This window comes from Panulirus ornatus, chromosome 11 (genome assembly GCF_036320965.1).
Source record: "Panulirus ornatus isolate Po-2019 chromosome 11, ASM3632096v1, whole genome shotgun sequence".
Classification (NCBI taxonomy): Eukaryota; Metazoa; Arthropoda; class Malacostraca; order Decapoda; family Palinuridae; genus Panulirus; species Panulirus ornatus.
The window spans coordinates 25,669,280-25,678,068 of NC_092234.1; the positions used below are offsets into that span (position 1 = coordinate 25,669,280).

An 8,789-nucleotide genomic window follows, 5' to 3' on the forward strand; every position below is an offset into this window, starting at 1 on the left:
AGAGAGAGAGAGAGAGAGAGAGAGTGGAAAACGTTAGAGTTAACAAGAACATTTACTATGGATTACATTTTGTTAAACGTTAAATATGAAATGGAGCGATTGTATTTTGGGAAGTGGAAGCCAAAAGGTGATTTGTCTTTAAGGCATAGGAAAATGACAGCTTTCTGGGTCAACTTAGTGATATTTTTCCAGCCATTGAAATGCCTGGGATAACGTGTATTGTACCTTTAACGAGACAACCGCTTACTACGAGAAGTTTGGCTTAACCAGCCTCTGGATACGTAATATTTAGACCAGGGAACGCACCATATCGTCCATCTAAAGTTGAACACTGGCTCTACTGGCTATAACTGCCGAGGTGGAAATGACTGCACCGGATCATAGATATACCGGGGAGAATACATGGCTTGAAAAAGTTTAGTACAACATAAATTAGATCAAGGTAAAAAGAACTGGTCGTCTTTACCCAAAATTACTATATTTATGAAATACGGGAAATCATGTATATTACATATATTATGAACAAGACCCTTCACTGGCATTATGACCCTGGACAAAGCTACATAGCAGAAAGCAGCTCCAGAAGATACCAAAAAGATAATAGATGGTTTTCCTTCAAAAGGAATAACGATATACCTTTACAATTTATCTGATGTATAGCAACATATACATAGGCATCTCTCCAAGCCATGAAAGCTGACTGTTAAGGATTAGAAGTATGTGAGGTGACTTATAGTATCCGCTGAAGACTGAGATCTTTGATTTGCCTGGACTTTCCTCCCTCCCTTGTGTCATATAACTCTTACATAAAGATCTTCGAAGACTTGAGCATTGTTTCCATGCAATACTCTCTCTAATGTATTCCTATATCAAAGATGACAACTGTCCGTTTCCGTCTGGTGACAAGGGGTAAGTAACAATAAAGTATTATAATCTTTGAATAACTTTGGTCCACAGTGGAAAACGTTAGTTGCTTGAGCCCATGACTTGCAGGTGTGATCCACACAGTAGGGACACGACCAGCTGAAGGTATATCATATATGTTATATGAAGTTAACTCGTGTTTTAATAACACTGTATACTAGCTATAGCTATTTGTTACTATATTATATGACTGACGTCTTAAAGAATATTGCGATGGCCGGGAATCGAACCCGGGTCAACTGCTTGGAAGGCAGCTATGCTCACCACTATACCACCATCGCTTGAAAATGTTTGCAACATTTGCTTTACGTGGGTCTGCCTGGTGGTCATTATACCTACCTTGGCCACGCGGATACCTGAAACTTTGTGTGTACTTCATCGACAATCCCAGCGGTCCTAACTTGACATACGGTGTACCCACCATGGACTATGAGACCCTGAATCTGTTCAGTGTCCTCATCAGATGTGTCCAGTGTCACTGACTTCATAGACGTGACGTTTCATACGGACAGTTGAACCTTTCTAGGTTTCATTACAGACGGTGTAGCCGTCAAGGACAATTGGATCCTTCAACGCAAACGTGTTCTCCAGAGACCATGTCTGCAGCCCTGACTCCACAGTGTTTACTATTTTCTCTTTTGTTATGAGAGAACTGTTCTATGAAAACGTCATCTTGACTACCTAGAAGGATAAATGTAAACAACATCTCTCTCGATATTTTTCTTTCTTTCATTATAAGTAGAGTGAGTGCTTTTTCACTGTTTCTGTCTCTGTCCATTTATTAGCCCGAATTCTTCTTAGGCTTGCAATTAAAGCCTATTTCTAGACAAAATATATCTATTTCTAAATTCACAAATATACCCGGCTGATCACTGACTCTCTCACTTCCCGGCACCAGCCTCCTGCCAGTGGCAGAGTAGGGATTTAAGATTTGCTGACACTTCCAGTGCAACTTTCCGTGGTGACTTCCACTGTTCTACGGTGATTACACATTTACCTATTTCATTATACAAGCAAAAATTTTACATCTGTTGGGCCCCTTTATCACGTTTCATGAACGTGTGTGCATGTGTATTTGTGTGTATTTACATATGTTTGTATGAGTGCCAAATATCAGTCTTTTTATGTTTCTATGTGCTTTTGTTATATTTTTGAGTATATCATCTATAAATTATGTGTTATACAATACAATACTTCCACATATTTGTTATAAAACTCAAATGAATATTAGCGAAGAAGGTAATATAAGTCAGACCTCATAATTAGTATATGAGAGGAAAAGATCTGGCTGTCACATGGTAACTGTCGACTATTAGAGAACTGAGGATGGATTAATGAAGTTGAAAAGGAGAGGAAATACAATGTCTTACTTCGAGCAAAGAAAAATTCATCTACAAACACATACACACAAACACACACACCATCTCTCTCTCTCTCTCTCTCTCTCTCTCTCTCTCTCTCTCTCTCTCTCTCTCTCTCTCTCTCTCTCTCTCTCTCTCTCTCTCTCTCTCTCTCTCTCTCTCTCTCTCTCTCTCTCTCTCTCTCTCTCTCTCTCTCTCTCTCTCTTCCTTATCTTTTCTCTCTGTACATGTAAAGTGTGCCAGTGCAACCAGAGCAGATGACACTTTAGTTGATATTTCTGAGAGAAATGATTTTGTTGCTGATTTGTTAGCTAAAAGTTCTGTGCCTATAGTTATGGGTCAGGTGCCTGAGGACTGCAAGACTGAAGTTGTAGTGCCCTTGTATAAAGGAAGGTGAGAGAGAGAGAGAGAGAGAGAGAGAGAGAGAGAGAGAGAGAGAGAGAGAGAGAGAGAGAGAGAGAGAGAGAGAGAGAGAGAGAGAGAGAGAGAGAGAGAGAGGATTCCTTCATAGTTAAGACAGTGTGAAACGTTAGAGTTAAGAACATTAAGTGTGAATCATATGTTGTTAAAAGTTATGTATGAAGTGTAACGATTGTATTATATATAATGGGAGCCAGAATGTTACATGTCGTTAAGACTTAGGGAAAATACAGCTGCCTGGGTCAGATTAATGGTATTTTACAGCCTATGAAATGTTGGCATAATGTGTATTCTAACTTTATCCAGAAAAATGCTTCCTACGAGAAGTTTGGCTTAACCAATCTCTCGATATGTAATGTTTAGACCAAGGAACGCACCATATCGCCCAGGTAATGTTGAACACTGGCCTAAATGGCTATAACTGCCGAGGTGCACATAACTGCTAAGGGGCGTAAATAAACGGGGAAACTACAATGCTTGAAAAACATTATGACAAGATTATTTAGATCACGGTAAAAAAGATCTGGTCGTCTTCACTCAAAAATGCATTATTTATGATATATGGGGAAAGCCGCATATAGTAACTATATCATGGCATTATGACCCTGAACAAATCTCCATAGCAGAAGGAGCCCAAAAGCTCATAGATGGCTTTTGCTTCAAAGGGAATAAGGAAAGACCTTTGCAAACATCTGATGCCTAGCAACATAAACATAGGCATCTCTTCAAGCTATGAAAACTGACTATTATGGATGAGAAGTATGTGAGGTGACTTGTAGCATCCGTGCGCGGGTGACTGAGATCTATGATTGGCCTGGACTTACCCCGTCCCTTGTGTCATATTCCTCTTGCACAAAGAACTTGGCAGACTTGAGCATTGTTTCCTCGCCATACTCCCTCTAAGGTATTCCTAAGTTAAAGATGACAAGTGTACGTTTCTGTCTGATTACAAGGATAAATTAACAATAAATTATTATAATCTTTGAATAACTTTGGTCCACAGAGGAAAGTGTTAGTTGCCTGAGCCCATGACTGGCAGATGAGATCCACACAGTAGGGCAACGACCAGCTGAAGGTATATCATATGTGTTATATGAAGTTAAGTGCGTATTCTATTGGCACTGTATTCTAGCTATAGCTATTTGTCACTGTATTATACGACTAACGTCTTAAAGAATATTGCGATGGCCGGGAATCGAACCCGGGTCAACTGCTTGGAAGGCAGCTATGCTCACCACTATACCACCATCGCTTGAAAGTGTTTGCAACATTTGCTTTACGTGGGTCTGCCTGATGGTCATTATACCTACCTTGGTCACGCGGATACCTGAAACTTTGTGTGTACTTCATCGACAATCCCAGCGGTCCTAACTTCACATACGGTGTACCCACCATGGACTATGAAGCCCTGAACCCGTTCAGCGTCTCCATCTGATGTGCTCAGTGTACCCACTACAGTCATAAGGACACTTGAACAATTCTGTGTTTCACTGACAACGCCATCTGCCCTGATATCATAGACTTTGTAGCCGTCAAGGACAATTGGAGCCTTCAACGCGTCTGTGTTCTCCAGAGAATAAGTCTCCAGCCCTGACTACATAGACAGTGTTTACTATTTTCTCTTTTTTCATGAGAGAACCGATGTAAGGTAACGTCATCTTGGCCACCTAGAATAGATAATGTAAGTAACATCTCTCCCGATATTTTTCTTTCTTCCAGTGTGAGTAGAGTGAGTTCTTTCTTATTGTTTCAGTATCTCTCCATTTATTAGTCCTAAGTCTTCTTAGACTTGCAATCAAAGCCAATTTTCAAGCAAAATATATCGATTTCTAAATTTAACAAATAAAATTGGCTGATACTACTAGTGGAACTTTCCGTGGTGACTTCAACTGTTTTATGGTGATTACACATTTACCTATTTCATTATACAAGCAGGGAATTTTACATTTGTTGGTCTCCTTCATCACTGAACACGTGAATCCACGGATTATGAACGTGTGTACAAGTGTTTTTGTGTTGATTTACATATGTGTCAAATATGTGTTTTTATGTTTATGTGTTTTTGCGATCTCTTTTGGTATATCATCTATAATATTTGTGCTACCAGAGAACTGAGGATGTATAATGAAGTTAAAAAGTGGAGAAAAGAGAAAGTGTAACTTAGAGCAAAGAAAAACTCATTTACAAACACAAACATAAACTCTCTCTCTCTCTCTCTCTCTCTCTCTCTCTCTCTCTCTCTCTCTCTCTCTCTCTCTCTCTCTCTCTCTCTCTCTCTCTCTCTCTCTCTACATATAAAGTGTGCCAGTGTAGCCAGAGCAGATGACACTTTAGTTGATATTCTTAACAGAAATGCTTTTGTTGTGACTATAGTTCTGAGTTACGTGCCTGAAGATCGCAAGACTGACGTTATGGTGCTCTTGTATAAAGGAAGGTGAACAAATGCAAATATTCAAATAAAATAGGCTTATGTTTCATGGGTGGACTTGACACGTTGTATGGTGAAAGTGGAGATTAAGAGGTTACTGGCATAGACAGAGCGTCGGACTGAGAATAAGAAATGAGGTTTAAGGGTTGTAGAGGCTGTGTGGATCAGATGTTTGAACTGAAATGTATGTGTGAGAGACACTTTGAGAATGAGAAAGATTTGCATATGATGGTTAAGGTTTTGGAAAAAAAATGGTATGATCGGGATAAGTAAAAGAACGTTTTTTGAAGGCACTCTTAATGTATGTTCGGAAAGTAAACTGGTAGAAACAAAAATTATTTTCTTTTTCAAAAGGTAAATGGACATGTGGGAGTAGGAGGAGAGGAGTACGAGTTGTTGCAGTTGAAGTTTGGTCAATGGCAGAGGTGGTCGATGTCACCATTTCTGTTTATCATTTTATGGACATTGTGGTAAGGGAAATGAGCGGAAGGGTCTTGGTCAGAGATGCGTATGCAATGTGCTGAGGGAGGGAGGCCGGAGAGCTGAGTCATTTTGTGAATAAAAGGGCACAACAGATTCCAGTGTGGAACTGCAGCGGCAGGTATCAACTTTTACGACAGTGATTACAAGGAGAGAGCTGAAAGTGAATTATGATAAAAGCAAGCTTAGGTTAGGTTAGCAATGGTGAGGCCCAAGTTGGGTGGAGTGTAAGTTTTAATGAAGAGAACCTGGGAGAAGTAGGTAGTTTTAGATATCTGGGAGAGCATATGGCAGAAAATGATAATAAGGAGGCTGAAGCGATCCTAAGAGTATGTGAAGGAGCTAAAGTCCTTTGGCATGTTGAGGAATGTGTGTAGAAAGTGAGGTCATTGTCTGTTTGAGCAATGTTTTGTATATTTAATGGCATAGTAGTTCCGACAGTGTTGTATGAATGCAAGATATTGGCCTTAGATAATAAAGAGAGTATATGTGTTGGAAATGAAATGTTTGAGGAGTATTGATCAGATGAGAAATGATATGGTAAGTGAGAAGTAAGGTATTAGAAGTTCGCCCAAGAGAGTTGAAGAGTATACGCTGATAGGGTATGGACATATGGTGAGGACGAGTGAGGAGAGGAGAACTAGGATGATCGTCTGTGGAGGATACGGACACTTTCAGGCTTCAATGTGGCATAGTTGGATCACTCAAGCAAATTATCGTAAATGAACTGTATCAAATACTGTCAAGCGATGGTGGTAAAGTGATGAGCATAGGTGCTTTCCAAGCAGTTGACCCGGGTTCGGTTCCCCGCTATCGTAATGATGCCATAGTTGTTTGATATGTATTGTGATATGAAGGACTTTAAATGTTTAGACAGGAAAGGGTAATTAACATATTTAGGAAGAGGTTCATTACTGCGTTGCAAATTTGGTGGGAAGTTTGAACATAGGAACTCCAGCCTCAGTGAGTTGTGGTCATGCCAACTTCCTGCCTGAAACCCTCTCTGGCCAATAAAAGGAGAGAGAGAGAGAGAGAGAGAGAGAGAGAGAGAGAGAGAGAGAGAGAGAGAGAGAGAGAGAGAGAGAGAGTTCTTGTATGATTATGACTATATCTTGCCATGAAGATTTATTAGCGAGTATCGCTCACAGTGGGAAACGTTATGGTTAACAATAACATTTACCGTGAATTATATGTTGTCAAACGTTATATATGAAATGGAGCAATTGTATTTTGTGAAATCGGAGCCAGAAGGTCGCTTGTTGTTAAGGCAAAAGGAAATGACAGCTGCCTGTGTCAGATTAATGGTATTCTACAGCCAATGAAATGCTGGCATAATGTGTATTCTAACTTTAGCCTGAAAACTGTTTCCTACGAGAAGTTTGGTTTAACCAGTCTCTGGTTACGTAATATCTAGATCAAGGAACGCACCATGTCGCCCAGGTTAAGTTGAACACTGGCTCTAATGGCTATAACTGCCGAGGTGGAAATAATTGCAACGGATCGTAGATAAACGGGGAAACTAGATTGCTTCAAAAAGTTTTTAACATAATGATTTAGATCACAGCAAAAAAGATCTGGTCGTCTTTACCCAAAATTATATCATCTATGATATACGAAGAAATTCGTATATGGTTTATATATTATGAACAAGACCACTCACTGGCATTATGACCCTGGACAAAGCTCCATAGAAGAGGACATCTCCAAAAGGACCGAAAAGATCATAGACAGCTTTTTGCATCAAAGTGAATAATGAAACGCCTTTACAAAACCTGATGCAAAGCAACATAAACATATGTATCTCTCCAAGCTATGAAAGCTGTCTACTAAGGATAAGAAGTATGTGTGGTGACTTGTAGCATCCACTGAAGACTGAGATCTATGATTGGTCTGGACTTTCCCCCTCCTTTGGCACATATACCTCTTGCACAAAGAACTTGGCAGACTTGAGCATTTGTTCCTTACCATACTCCTTCTAAGGTATTCCTTAGTTATGGATAACAACTGTTCATTTTCGTCTGATAACAAGGAGTAAGTAACAATATAGTATTATAATCTTTGAAATACTTTGGTCCACAGTGAAAAATATTTGTTGTCTGAGCCTATGACTTGCAGGTGTGGTCTGCACGGTAGGGCAAGGACCAGCTGAGTGTATCATATGAGTTTTATGAAGTTAATTGCGCGTTGTATTGACAACATACTAGTTATAGCTATTTTTCACTGTATTATAAGGCTATCGTCTTAAAGAATATTGCGATGGCCGGGAATCGAACCCGGGTCAACTGCTTGGAAGGCAGCTATGCTCACCACTATACCACCATCGCTTGAGAGTGTTTGCAACAATTACCTGCACGTGGGTCTGCCTGGTGGTCATTATACCTGTCTTGGCCACGCGGATACCTGAAACTTTGTGTGTACTTTATCGACAATCCCAGCGGTCCTAACTTCACATAGGGTTTACCCACAATGGACTATGAAGCCCTGAACGTGTCGCCTAGTGTCGCTGACTTCATAGACGGTGTACCTACTCCGGTTATAATTACACTTGAACCTTTCTGTGTTTCATTCAGAACGCCATCTTCCCTGACTTTACAGACGGTGTAGCCGTCAGGGAATATTGGATCCTTGAACGCATCTGTCTTCTGCAGCCCTGACTCCACTAACATTGTTTATTATATTCTCTTTTGTCATGAGAGAAATTTTTCATGGAAACGTCATCTAGGCCTCCTAGAATCAAAAATGTAAATAACATCACTCCCGATATCTTAACTAGCTAGTTTTCATCCAACAAAATAGATTCTGTCCATTTCATTCCTCTCAACTGGCATGCAACTCGTAATGCTCTTCATTTGTAAACCTAGATTTTTGTGTAGTGAGCTTTACGCCCTAGCCCCACCAAATGGGAAAATTTTGTCGTAAGTGCCCGTAAATAATGAAGTCTCTCCCTCTCTCTCTCTCTCTCTCTCTCTCTCTCTCTCTCTCTCTCTCTCTCTCTCTCTCTCTCTCTCTCTCTGTACATATAAAGTGTGCCAGTACAGCAAGAGCAGATGAAAATTTGATATTCTTAAGTGAAATGCTTTTGTTGCTGATTTGTTAGCTAAGAGTTTTGTGCTATTTGCTCTGCGTTAGGTGCCTGAGGATTGCAAGACTGACGTTATAGTGCCCTTGTATAAAGA

The 8,789-nt window shown here is 40.1% G+C and overlaps 3 non-coding genes across 3 annotated transcripts; all 3 read right to left on the reverse strand.

Annotated features, from left to right (window-relative positions):
- Nucleotides 1-1,133: 1,133 nt before the first annotated feature.
- Nucleotides 1,134-1,205, reverse strand: TRNAG-UCC (transfer RNA glycine (anticodon UCC)). Its single transcript has one exon. It is a non-coding gene; the product is annotated as a tRNA-Gly (tRNA).
- A 2,680-nt stretch (nt 1,206-3,885) lies between these two features.
- On the reverse strand, nt 3,886-3,957 carry TRNAG-UCC (transfer RNA glycine (anticodon UCC)). Its single transcript has one exon. It is a non-coding gene; the product is annotated as a tRNA-Gly (tRNA).
- Nucleotides 3,958-7,865: 3,908 nt separating this feature from the next.
- On the reverse strand, nt 7,866-7,937 carry TRNAG-UCC (transfer RNA glycine (anticodon UCC)). The gene has a single exon. It is a non-coding gene; the product is annotated as a tRNA-Gly (tRNA).
- Between the last annotated feature and the right edge of the window lie 852 nt (nt 7,938-8,789).